This window comes from Maylandia zebra, linkage group LG16, assembly GCF_041146795.1.
Source record: "Maylandia zebra isolate NMK-2024a linkage group LG16, Mzebra_GT3a, whole genome shotgun sequence".
Lineage (NCBI taxonomy): Eukaryota > Metazoa > Chordata > Actinopteri > Cichliformes > Cichlidae > Maylandia > Maylandia zebra.
The window spans coordinates 13,272,736-13,286,343 of record NC_135182.1 but is presented as its reverse complement, the minus strand read 5'-3'; the positions used below and the strand labels follow the sequence as shown (position 1 = coordinate 13,286,343).

At 41.0% G+C, this 13,608-nt stretch overlaps 1 long non-coding RNA gene across 3 annotated transcripts in view; it reads left to right on the top strand.

Annotated features, from left to right (window-relative positions):
- The first annotated feature begins 1,199 nt into the window (after positions 1–1,199).
- The window catches only part of LOC143412937 (uncharacterized), a 74,140-nt gene continuing 61,731 nt past the window's right edge, over positions 1,200–13,608 (top strand). For 2 of the 3 annotated variants that reach the window (XR_013093450.1, XR_013093451.1), the window contains exons 1-2: positions 1,200–1,443; positions 2,622–2,801. This is a non-coding gene — a long non-coding RNA (uncharacterized LOC143412937). The remainder of the gene's footprint in view (positions 1,444–2,621; positions 2,802–13,608) is intronic. The other variant, XR_013093449.1, reaches the window with a different exon arrangement.

Genomic DNA, 13,608 nt, shown 5'->3' with positions numbered 1-13,608 from the left:
CTTTCTAATCATAAATAATCACACACAAAAAAGACTCTCAATTAGATTAGTCTCCAAAGTCCTGGCATTACAGGGGGAAAAAGACATTCCTCTGGTCCTTTGCTAACTTTCAAGCTAAAGCGTAATTGCTCTCTGGTGACTTCATGCCAGTTGCAAGCTCGGGGTTTAAACTTGCCTTATTAGGGGTTTGCAGAGCTGCATGGATTGAGTATATTGAGTTTAGACTGTCTACTATGAAAGGGAAGATTGGAATCATCCAGTATATGGAGATTAAATTGGCCCTTGTTTTGATTATTGTGCGACATGTTGTGAAGTTATCGTCTGTAACATAATGATGTCTGGAATTTGTGCCCAGAGTTTTCCATTAGTTAGGCAGTTTTTCAGGGGAAAAGCTCCAGTGAGTAACAGACAGTCTTAAGATGCCTACTGAGAGGTTTTTATGATGTTGTAGCGGCATTTGATATGTTTTTCAACTTGCATCTTTAATCAATACGACTGACCAGTACAGTGGTTTGCTTTTGAGAAAAGAAATAAAAATCGCCTCTTAGTGCGTCCGCTATGCTTTCACTTAACATCGCCAAAAAGGAAAGAGAACTGAAAACATCGATTACAAATGACAGTCCTGTTGCTGGAAATTGTACTTTGCTACAACCACAGCAAACCAGTTATGACATTGCATATCACAAGTCAGAAACTGTCCTCAAAAGAATAATGGCAGCATCAGTCATTTCAGCAAGTGCCATTAAAACAACATATGTTTACGTTCAAGCGGCTAAAGCTTTTCAGAAGCTATTATTTTAGAGTCTAATCAGGGCAGACGTCAGCGTGGATGGATGGGTTTTTGTTTGCGCATGTATGAGAATGATGGTTACATAACCTTTTGTTATGTTTTTATTTTTATTTTGTTTGAGCCAGTAAAGGGGAACTTTTGGGGTTACAAAAGATTGTTTTTTGCAAAAATGACCAAAGTTCTTAGTTAATATACTGTATGACTACAGTAAACAGTTTTCTAATAAATGTATTTTCTAAATCATGATTTTAAAGAGCTAGATAATACAGCATGAGTTTATTTTAAGACATTTTAGGCAATAAAGCACGATAAAGTGCATGGCTACCATGTGATTAAAGCTGGTATCCTCAGAAAGAGATATTAGAGCAGTATATTAGGTAGAGATGCGCTGATCAATTGGCCTGGAACTGGAATCGGCTGATCAGTGACCGGCCGGCCCCATTAATTTCGTGAACATGCAACATTTATGCAAAGTGATGCTGACTCATAGCCACATGCTAACATGCCATCAGCGTAGAAGATCTATACTGTGAGTGAAGACCCAAAGTTCACCAGAGTAAACCTCAAGTGGACCACCACGAAAATGTTCATAACAGCAAACCGAAAAAAACATCTCCCAGCTGACCATGGATATTTTAAAGAAGCTAACAAACGTAAAGTAGCTAAAGCTAAAGCTAGCAGTTAGCAGCAAAGAATGAAAGCAGTTATGAGGAAAATTACAGTGATGAGTGAAAAAACAGAAAAGGTTTGTTGACAGTTAAAGTTATAAACATACTAGAAAATTATGTAAGTAACTGATTGTATTTGTTATGTTACATAAATCTACTGAATCTGCACTTGTTTGATATGGTAAAATATAGTAGCTAAAGGTGCGCGTGCAGGAAGTCATTTTGAGTTAATTGTTTCTTCCCAATAAAAAAGAGTTCTTGGAGCTTAGGAGAAATTGTAAAGTCTATGATCATTTCTTTTTCATGACAAAAATATATTTTGCAATGAATAAAAGTAGATTTTTACTTACATATGCTGTTAGCTATAGTTTTTAGAATTAAAATCACTATCAGCAGGACACACTTGGAAAAATGCCAGAAACTGGAATCAGAAATGAATTTTGCAAATCAGTTCATCTCTAATATGAGGGTATTTTTAATTCATTATCACTACATATGATTTGAGATGCCATTACTAGGAAGCGCGTGAACATGGATGGGACCTACAACATCATGTCCCCAGATCCCATCAGCAATAATAGGAGTGATTGGAGTGTTTGGAAGTGGTGTGGGATACTTACTGCCTGGTAAAGGAATCAAGGAGTCACTGCACTGAAAGGAATTCCTTTCCCCAAACCCCAGATTTTTGTTTCTTCCTATGCCAACTGAGATTACTGCACGAGGGTATTTCCCCCTGCATCAGCCCCCCAAGTGAAAGAAATTGCATTGACCTCTTCTATCTATTGCTTCCATATGCGAGCAGTTATCTCTCTTGCAAATGGAAATGAGACCCAAAATTGCAACAAATGGGGCCATGCCACTGAATGCAGATGTTCTCTGCTCCTCGCCCAGAGTACACATGCCCGATCAAATTAACTTTAACCCCTCTGCCGACAGAACAGACAGCTCTTTTACAAACTCTCCACTCCAGCAATTTGTTTTGAGTCGAAGCCCAGGGAACAACTGTATGTCCGCATGAGGTAAATAAGAAGTGATAGTATCAAACACCTGGATTCAGTGTTACCCCACTGGAGGGGCCGAGGCTTCTAAGTCTTCCCCTTCCTATGCAAGGGCCATGTTGGTCTCCTGGTCACTTTCCTCTCATTGCATTTTTCTCTACGCAGGCTGTGAGGAAAATTTTGACTGAGAACACCTGCTTGTGGGGTGATTCTAGGAGGTCGAGGCTGAGGAGCTACAGCGATGGAGGGATGAAAGAACCACGAGAGAGGGGTTGAGGGGGAAGACCGCGAGAGGCTAACAGGTGCTTCCTCTATGGGACTCTGGGAAAGAAGACGACTGGTAATGTATGTAAATGAGAGCAGACTTTGCGTGCCCATATCCCTTCATGAAGTCCCTCTGTCTTTCTCTCTCTCTACTCCCCCGCCTTCTGAATAATAAGAAAGTCCTATAAAAGTGGCCTCACAGATAATTTACCAAATTGGTTAAATGTTGCTGAGAGCCTGGAGTGTTAATATGCTTCCATTCAGAGCAGGCAGAGGTCATCGGAGTCACTGGTTACCAGGAACCAGACAGAAACACAACAGCACTCTGATGATCCCATCCCACACAATGCCCTTTAGGGTTGTTCTGTAATGACCAGCATGTCTGAGCACATTTACCGCAACATACATCTACACCGGGATATGAACTGTGTTTTGTTTACCCACACATACACACTTTTGGAATGACCTACTATTGTTGATGGCTGTGTTCTTTATCTTTGGGTCATTTTGTGTGTGTTTTTCTTGCATTCATTCATTCATATACGTATAATTCTATAGAAAACAAATTTTTATTTTCTTTTGTGCCTGCCACCATCTGCTCCCCTTCAGGGACAATGATTATGGCTAATGAGTGTTTCCAAGCCCAGTCCCTCATCTATCTCAACAGACCCAAAACACAGAACATGTCCCTGCTACTTCTCCGCACATAGCCCCCTTTTGCCTCCACACATCCATCTCTCTTCCTCGCCCTCTCACACACAGCAGCAGCAGCAGCATCACGGCGGCTAAATCCATCCCATCATTTATAAGGCTGTCAGCTTAAAACACACACATATTACATATATGTAGAAGGCATGCCGAACTGGAACATACAGGTGCTAACTTATTTAGCTGGGTCTGTTCCTGGTCCAGGCTAATGAGGAGCAGGTGAGTGGCTGTTGCTTTAATCAAGTGGAGAGTGGGCCGCGCACAGATTTGCAGCTTGTTGAAAGGCCAGTCGTACACATGGGCTTCATTATGGGGTTAGGGGAAAATCAGTCAGGGACAATTGTTTTCCCACTCCTGCTGCTAAAGCGAAATACTTTTCTGTCTTTAAGTCTCATGCACACACAGACGACTCCACACAGAAGATGATAGTTTCCAACTCGCCTGCACTGGAGAAGAAGTAAATCCAGTGTCTTCCCCAAGTGCCTAATACAGGCACGAGTCAGTGACTCATCAGCAAGGATAGGGTATTATCAGCTTTGTTAGATGTTGCTAAAGTCAAGTTAAGCATAATATGCAAAGAAAAAAGATGCTTTTTTCAGTTATATGCATAAGTAAAGTCCTGATGTGTGGTCGTCTGAACTCAAAATATAATTCATGAGTAAATGTAGGTAATATTACAGTAGACAGTAACAGCTCTGCAAAGATGTTAATTTTCTGCAAAATGTTTAGGCTGATTTATGGCACGAGGCAGGGGCTTCAAACAAACCACAAAGAGGACTGGCTAAAAGGAATTAACGCACACATCTGCAAATGCTGCATCTTTCTAGAGTTGGGTGATTAAACAGTCGTTAAAGCTGCTCCGATCGATGCATTCTCAACAAAAGAATTGCAGTTGTTTCAGCATAACACGAGAATATCCACCACGCGTACAATAAAAGGAAACTACATGACTGAAAATGTCTGAATTTGGTAACTTCTTCTGAATACAGTTGCGGTTAGAAGCAAAACAAAAAACAACCCAGTGATAATAGAGCCGTATATTATACATACACTATAAGGTGTGTTTTGTTGAAGCTGGTTTAGCTAGCATGTAGGTAACACAATATTTTACTTGTTCCTTCACCTGGAGGAAGGTGCGCAACTTCCTTACTGCTCTCTGACACCAACTGCAAATAAAGCTGAACAAGAAGTTTCCTTTTTTTCATGATTTCTTTGTGTTTCTGGAGAGCACGCCGGACGGATGAGCGTCAGACCTGTCTGTGCGGCTCAGGTCATCACCAAAGTCATCAAAGTGGAATGGTGGTGGCTCTGGCTAAAAGGAAATTTATGTCAAAACATATATCTAAAGTGACTCCGTGACAAATTCTGCAAGTAGATTTGTCACACTATGAATCAAGATTATAGTGTCTAAACAAAAGGGAAAATATATATATGTTGGTGGGCCACAAAGAGCCCTTTGTGATTTATGGATCACTGGGGAGGTATAAAAGCACATTCACACAAATTATTCTTACAATTCAGACAAATGAGCAAATGAGTCTATGTTAGTCTTGATGGGAATATATGACTGTTTTAAGGAGCTACAACATGGAGCCCCCACATTTCTAGTTTAAATGGAGTGACTCTCAAGAATTATGATGTTAAAAGGTCTAGCGTGGAACTGAGGAGGCCTGTGTTTAAAAAGTTAACATCTGCGTTTGATGAATGAAGGTATGAAACTGTTATAAATATGTCGCGGCTGGAAGTAAACAGTTACTTTAGTATTTGACAAATTAAGATTTGATTTGCAAATTTATTTTTAGATTTATTAGATGAGTTTCCTGGTTATATTGCCACAGGAAATACACGTATAAATTGAGAAATTCTGCTTTAATTTGAGGTCTAATTTTTAAAAAGTTGCTGTGTCAAATTGTTTCTGAAGCGCATCTTTTTTTTACTGACTTTAGTTGAATATAAAATATAGTCACTGAGTTTATTTTTTTCAGACAAAATACAGAAAATAAAAATAAAACCCACAGAGGTAAACTCCAGCCTTCTCGTTCTTTTTTTTCCTCGTGCTGGTTCCTTAAAGATTTCCCATCATCCCAGCTCCCACACACTTAGCAAAGCCACAGAGCTTATACCCAAAGCTTCTTCTCATGCAAACCGCATAATTTTTTTCTGTTTACCTTAACAAACTTAACTTCACATTCAGTGTTTTTACGTCTTTAATATTCACAAGAGGGACGTGTAAGGCAGAGTTGGCTTTCTGAGTCTAAACTTTAATGACTACCTAGTACTTAAAAATCATATGCTTTCTTCTGCACTTGAACTTCCTCGGGTGAATTTAAAGGAAGAGCGTGTGTGTGTGTGTCCAAAGGTGCGTGTGTGCGTGCGTGTTTGACGATCTCTGCGTGGCATCGTTGAAAAATTAAACTCGACCCAGCGCCACATCTGCAAGACTTCTAGTGAACTTCGGAAGGTCATCTCCAAGTAAGCACAAGGCCTGGCTTTGCATAAAACTCACCGGCTGATCTGTGACAAAGCTGCTTAATGTGTCACTCTGCTGACAGCCTCCCATCAGTCCTCATCAAGTCCAGCCGTGTCAAAAGTGTCAGCTGGAGTCTCTCACCATACACTGACACCCCTGCCATATGAAAGCAGGTGACAGGAGGAGTTACTGTCACTGAGGAGGGGCTGTGAACTCTCATCAACCCCTCTGGCTGCTGTTACCACTGCGCAAAGACGCGATGACGAGAAGCGCTTTTGGGACAGTCACTGGCGCTGAGCACGGGGCAACTGGGAGCATTTTTGGCTTTTCTAGCAGAAGTCTCTCCTTGGAGACAGGTGGCTGTTACAGCCTGCACCTGCCGGGTTGCTCTGGGCAGGCACGGCGATGTGAAAAGAACCTTTGACCCCTGACCCTAACATTGCACGAGAAAGTAAAACAGGGGTAGCAGAAAATGACTTCACGTCTGATGAAGAATTTGAAGTGGGAAGCGGGAAAACGAAGGAAAAGTAGCAGTTAAACTGATTCCCGTGAGCTGTGTTGGGAGAAATTTGATACCTGTGTAACGCTTGGTCTTTTTTGTGTGAAAGGGGTCGTGCTTTGCGTGGATTTATTCTTGTATCATTGCACTAAAGGGAGAATTACTTGCAAAACGAAATGGTATATATTTATGCTGCTAACATCCAGCTTAACATCATCATCATCTTAGATTGAGCTGAATGACAAGGAGCTGAGCCGAACTCTGATTGTGACTCTCGGTTGCCGGTAGGTGCAGCTGTAGTTCAAGCCAGCAAAAAAAGAGACGCCAGTCCGGGGGCTGGTGGTGAAGGGGAGGAAGAGGGGATAATGTATGGTCTGACTTAAATTAGAGCTAATTGAGGGATGATATTAACAGACTGTGAAATTTTTTGGAGAGCCGTTTTGGAGCTAAACCCTTTGTACCATAAAGGAACTGAACCACTTGGCAACAGACATGTTAAGGGGGACACTGGGAAACATTTTCCCTGGTATCCCATCGAAGCTGATCAGCTTTCCAAGTACTGAGAGAGAAAACAGACGCTGTTTGATTAGTCAGAATAAGAATCCAACAGATGCTCGGTTGCAGAGGAAAGCAAATGAATCTTGACTGGAGGAAACTCCCGCAATTGTTTCTTATCACATTTTGTTCCATCTACTGTTGTATCATAGTGATTGTTTAGCTTCACGCTGTGGATGAACAAACATGTTGGAAGGTCTTGGTGCATGTCAGGTGGAGTTCTTTGAGCTCCTTAGAGTAGGAAGTTTCACCAGCGGGGTCTGCTAGTCATATGAGCTGCTCTACTTCCTGTGGCTACAACCATGTTTCCTGTTTGGCTGTTGGCCCTCTTAGCACAGTCCTGCATGATGTATAACGGACCGAGTAGCAGAGTGTCTGTTCATGTTTCTACACTTGTGTGTGTCCGCCTGCCCGGCAGACCATAAAGCTGTCTCAGCTTAAGCAGTGATTAATACGCCCATCACTTTCTAAATGCTGCCTGCCTGTTCTCCGGCCTCGGCCTCCACAGAGTAGACCAATGTTTGCCTTTCCCAAAGCACCCTCCCTTTACGACAGCGCAGGGTCAGAGGGAGAAAAGAAGCATTCTTTAATTTGATAATTAGTCTGTGGACTCTTTGGGGTGAAAGAAAAGGATTGGCCTCATTAGCTGTAATTGTCTAATTGCCTTTCATCTAAATAGTCCCTAATTTTCACTTCATGGATTATACAAATACCATAAATGCACCTCTGTGTTATTTGTGTATCTTGCAAGTCACCTCACTGCAAAAAAAGCAAATTCTGCTGTCAGAGCCTGCTCCAGTGAGAGATGAGTGTGTTTAAATAGTGGGACGGGTGGAATGATTGAGAAATAGACTGAAGGGGTACAATCAAACAGTTGATCTGCCGGTAGAGTTGCTAAGCAGGAAAAAGCAAAGCTCTGGTCCTGTGGGTCTGTTATTTTTCACATTTGGTATTCTTCTTTGAGTAATACAGTAAGATGAGACTCAATGAAACAAAGTCCATCGTATTTATTTTATCACAACTAGTTTTAATCATTTCAATTTTTTAACTCCACGGAGCGAAATGGGCATAAATGTTGCTTTCCGTTTTGTTAGTTTTAGGATAAGATGATGGTTTGAGTCAAAACACACCCTTTTAAATGCATGTAGGAAAGCCCCATTTTATAAGTACGGGACTTTGTTCATTCTGAAGGTAACAGCATGTGTGTTACATGCAAATACGTCTCTATATTAGCCCTCTAAATATTTGATGTATCTTAGGTAAGTGCGTGTTAGCAGCTGTATCGTTAACTTTTATCTGTTTCGATATACCAAGCTTAGTTACAGCCTACTGTATGTATGTAATTCTCAAATACATATTTGAGCATTTTCAATGGTTTTCATTTCCATTAGTGAGCTTGAGGAGATTCAGAATCAGAATCAGAATCAGAATACTTTATTGATCCCTGGGGGAAATTATTTTTTGTTACAGTGCTCCATTTTAAACCAACATTAAGACAAGACAGACAATACGCTAACTAAGAATAGTACAATATATACATATATATACATACATACATACATAAGTCACTTATAAATAAATATTTGGAAAAGAAACATGTGTAGTTGTAGCAGCAAACAGTGTGTTAAGTGGATGCGTTGTACAGGGAGATGGCCACAGGCAGGAATGATTTCCTGTGTCGTTCAGTGGTGCTTTTCGGTAATCTCAGTCTCTCACTGAACGAGCTCCTGTGACTGACCAACATGTCATGGAGTGGGTGGGAGGTGTTATCCAACATTGTCTTTATCTTGGACAGCATCCGCCTCTCCGACACCACCTTGAGGGAGTCCAGCTCCATCCCCACAACATTGCTGGCCTTACGGATCAGTTTATTAAGTCTGTTGGCATCTGCGACCCTCAGCCTGCTCCCCCAGCATGCAACAGCATAGAGGATCGCACTGGCCACCACAGACTCATAGAAAATCCTCAGCATTTTCTGGCAGATGTTGAAGGACCTCAGTCGCCTCAAAAAATAGAGACGACTCTGGCCCTTCCTGTAAAGTGCTGTGGTGTTTTTAGCCCAGTCCAGTTTATTGTCAATGTGTACTCCAAGGTATTTATAGTCCTCCACAATGTCAACACTGACCCCCTGGATTGAAACAGGGGTCAAGTGTTTCCTGGTCTTCCTGAAGTCCACGATCAGTTCCTTGGTCTTTGCCACGTTGAGCTGCAGATGATTCTGCTCACACCACGTGACAAAGGAGTCGACCACAGCCCGGTACTCTGTCTCATTCGCACATAATAAACAAAAAACAGTAAAAAGTGCTAACAACTTTGACGGCTAATACTGTAGGTTTTGTGGTACCAATTCTCAATAACAAAAGAAGAGGGTTGACAAAGACCAACATGTGCCGTATACTCACTGTGCATCGTTTCAGGTACTTTGGCTGGTTCTGGAGGTAGAGTTGGTTGTTCAACAGACAAAGGTCAGTGGTTGGATGTGTGCAATTAGGGCTTAGGTATAGGGGGGAAAGTTAAAAATTGTAGTAAGAAAGCACTTTGAGTACTCAGAGTAGAAAAGCACTATAAGTGCCGTTCCATGCATGATACAGTGTGCCTCACAGAAACCTAAGCAGTTTCAGTAGAAGGAATAAAAAGGGGTTATCTTAGCTTGTGCATCAAATTGATTCCTTTATTATGATTACTTAAAGAAATGTTTGAAAAATAAGATGCCAGCTAATTTGATCTGAGGATTTCAAAAATCATTTAAAAAGTATTTTAAATGAAAAACTGCCTGCTGTTAGATTCTGTGTAGGTGACAAAGATGCTGCTTTAGCTAATGCATTTTCTTCTAAGTTTTAAATGAAACAGCTGTAAACTTGAACTTTTCAAAAAGGATAAGAAAGGAGCGAGTTTATGGCTTCTGACTGTGTGTTCAGACTGCTGGGGGTGGGGGAAGGCTCTCATGCATTAACGCAGACATAAGCATGTCTACAGTACACTCAAGAGTCCCACCTCCTTGCGTGTTACGCCCACGGGAGGCATCATCACTCTCAGAAGGAAACAGGCCAGTAAGTGAGCAGTCTTTCCTTCACTCACACCCCCGCCTCCTTTCCCCCAAAACAGAAAACACACTTATCTATGCTGGGGCCACCTGCCAGCGCCAGCTTGTCCTTTGTGTAGATATCTGTATAAGCCTGCGATTCTGTTACCCTGCTCCCCAGAGGGTTCAGGCTCTGCTGCAGCCAAGCTCCCCTGTGGCTGGATGCTTGAACAGTAAGACACTCGCGCAGGTCAATCACAGGTGGAAGTACACCACTTGTTATCTGTGCATTTAGAGCTTAAATCCCTGAACACGTTCAGGCCAGCTCATCTTGCACTAGCTCATTGCCGAAGTCAACTTCTCAACAAAGACTGGATCAGATGTTGTGCACGAAGTGTGAAAACATGTTTGTGGTTTAAATTGAAGTATCATCTCCCTCTTTACTTTCTCTTACATTTAAACATCCTTATATTTTATAGGCATTCAACAGCTGGTTTGGGATGTGGGTCAGGGTCATGGGGTGTGCTGCAGCGGCGTGTTAATCAACTCGCTTTAATTATTATTTGAATTAAGGTATCATACAATGTAATTAATCCTCCTAAAAAATGGTAGAACTTGAATCCATTAAATTCTCTTTCCCAAAATTGCTAGTGATCATGCATTAAGGTTACGTAAGCTAAGCTAGCAAGGTTAAATGCTTCATATCAAAGCAAATATAAAAATAAAAAACAGCAGCGGTGAGACTGAGTCTGAAGTTTACGCCTGCTCTTTTTGAAACACTGCTGTTTCAGAGGCCTGAACTTAGCTCCATCAGTGAACCTGAACTCATTTAACTTTGGTAACTGTTACCTAACGGTATATTTGAGAAGCTGGAGAGAAAATGTTGGCCGAATGGGTAGAGCAGCTTGACATTAAGCAGAAACATGACATTTCTCTGCCAGTATTCTGTGTATCTGAGTTAAGTTACACACTTGAGGTCTATATGCCTAAAATAATATGTTTTGGGATCTGAGTCATGCAAAAAAAGAAAAAGAAAAAAATGTGCCAGGCATGCTGGGATCTTGCTAGTGGTTATGTGCTGCTGGGCTATTCTGTGATGTTGCGGTTAATTGTGTTAACACGGTTGTTCCAGCGACTGTAAACGAACATACTCATACAGTAGTATAGATACACAGATGGAGGCAAACATGATCTTAGGTTTAATCCTCCAGACCAACTGTCAAATGTAATTGTAGGAAAGTATTTGGAGGACGGCTCTTTTTCCTTACATCAATTGAAATTATATAATCATAGGTCTCCAGCAGGAGTATATATGTAAGAAGTTTAATGACTTTTGCATGTCTGAATTAAGGAGCTCTCAGCCTCAGAGGTCTGAATTGGAATTACAGCCCATCTGCTGAACAGGGCAGCAGGGATAGAGATGATTGCACCCCGGGATCATCCATTAGTGCTGTCATCTGGAATTCACAGTGGGACCACAGTGCAGTGAACTGCTATGCCTGGACCAGTTCATTTAGCAGCACACAGCATTTATAGCAGCAGCAGTCTATCAGCAGGTCAGATGTTGCTCTGAGCAGCACAGCCCCAACTTTCTGATGAGGCATCTGTTACTTTTCTGATTGAAGCACTTTACTTCTCCTCCCAGCACTGATGCCACTGCAGCTTTTTCTGTCCCTTTTGGTTGTTCCTTGTGGTCATCATCGCTTAGCACTATTTCTGTAATTTGTTATAATTACATTAATTATAATAACAGTGGCTCAGGAGGTCTTCCGCTAATTGGAGGGTCAGTGATTCAGTCCTCTGCTGTAATGCACTTTAAGTGGTCAATAAGACTTGAAAAAGTCAGTCCATTTACCAGGAGATCATATCTGTTTCATTTAAAATGAGTCCGTTGTAATGACGACCCACTTAGACAGACACCTGAAGGCAGGAGAGAACACAGTGGAGATTTTATATTTAGCAAATATATTTCAACTCCAAATTACTCCTTAAAAACAAGTGTTTGCTCGCTTGCTCTCAATAACACTTTAAGATGACATGGCACTGTCTGTAAATCTTTTGCTCATGTCATTTTTGTCCCTGTTTAAAATTTTAATACCTTCCTATAAACACAGTGAGAGTGAAAATAAAGTTATTACAATGACAGTTTTATGCCAGTATATCATACATGGCATATCCGTCAATAGATTTAAATCTTGTATATTTGATCATAAAATTGAAATGAGAGTGCCACATCTAAGGAATTGGACACCATGGCGTCTGCCTTTGACTGCCACCCAGCCCACAAAGCATCAGAACACCAAGCCTCCTCCTGCAGGTGATGGCCCCACAGGAACAAATCAAGCCTGTGGTACGTGACAGCGGATCGTATCAGGAGTTTGGTTATTCAGGATTGGCTTATTGTAGAGTTGCTGCTCTCCCACATCAGAGGGAGCCAGTTAACATGGTTCAGGGATCTAACTACAGTGCCCACTGGAAGCCTCCTAAGCAAAGGTGCTTAACATACGCACATCTTATCTTGGACACTATGGAGACAGAGATAGATGGATGTTAGTGGTGGGAATGTCAAAACACAGCATGATAGAATATTATCACAATACTTCATGCATGATACAATATTAGTGCAATTTGTAATTTTGTAATATGCTGATTATCATAATAACAAGTGCAAACTGCAAATTATGTGCTCAAAGTGAAACTTTGTCGATATATGTTTTATATCTGTAAGATGAATTTATCTCACTTCAGTTATTATTTTTGCTGCAAAATGAGATCGTCTGAGTCTGCCGGCTGACAGCCTACAATTAAATGGGGTCAATTAACTATGATAAACTGTTGAAAATCATATCATATCTGTTGCTGTCTACACGGACAGAAATGTATATTTAACTATTACATTTCCTGTTCTGTAGAAATGTAACCAGAATACATCCAGTCGAGTCGAGTCTCATTCAGACTTTATGCAACATGTAATCTGTCTGCATTTATAGATTACCGAGCAATTACTTGCAAACCTTCAACAATGTTCAATTTAAGAAAAATATTAACATAACAATAAATTTAATGTACAACACAAGCTCTGTGTGTGTGTAATTTTGGCTTTGTTTTAATGAAATGCTCATTAGAATTATTGGTATATCTCCAATTATTCACTGATAGAGGACAAATGCAGTATTTTACTGCATGTCCGATATATAAAAGAATCCTCGTAGTTTGAGTCCAGGCTCTATGTTCTGTGTCATTTTACATGTGCCATTTTCTTGTACTCTACATATTGCCAAAAAGCTCCACAAGCTGCATTTTTTGTCAATGAATATCATTCCTTTGTCGGCTAATGAGCAGTAAGCTGCTTGGCCTACTAACGAGGTTCTAGTGGCTGTTGACTTGAATAACAACATGTTAGCTACTGAGTGGAGAGAAGAACAAAGAATTTCTCCTCGTTACTGCTGGCGCCTGATTGTTCTCAGGCTTTCTCTGAAGACAGCTCCTAATATCATCTCATAATCTGCCATCTTCTCCTCCAGATGCCCCCGCCGCCACTCGCTTTCATGTCCGACTGTCGTTCAAAGCCTAATCATTAATGTGATTTATTTCTCCCTGTGTATTATTTTGTTCCTCTAATTTGTTTGGGTTT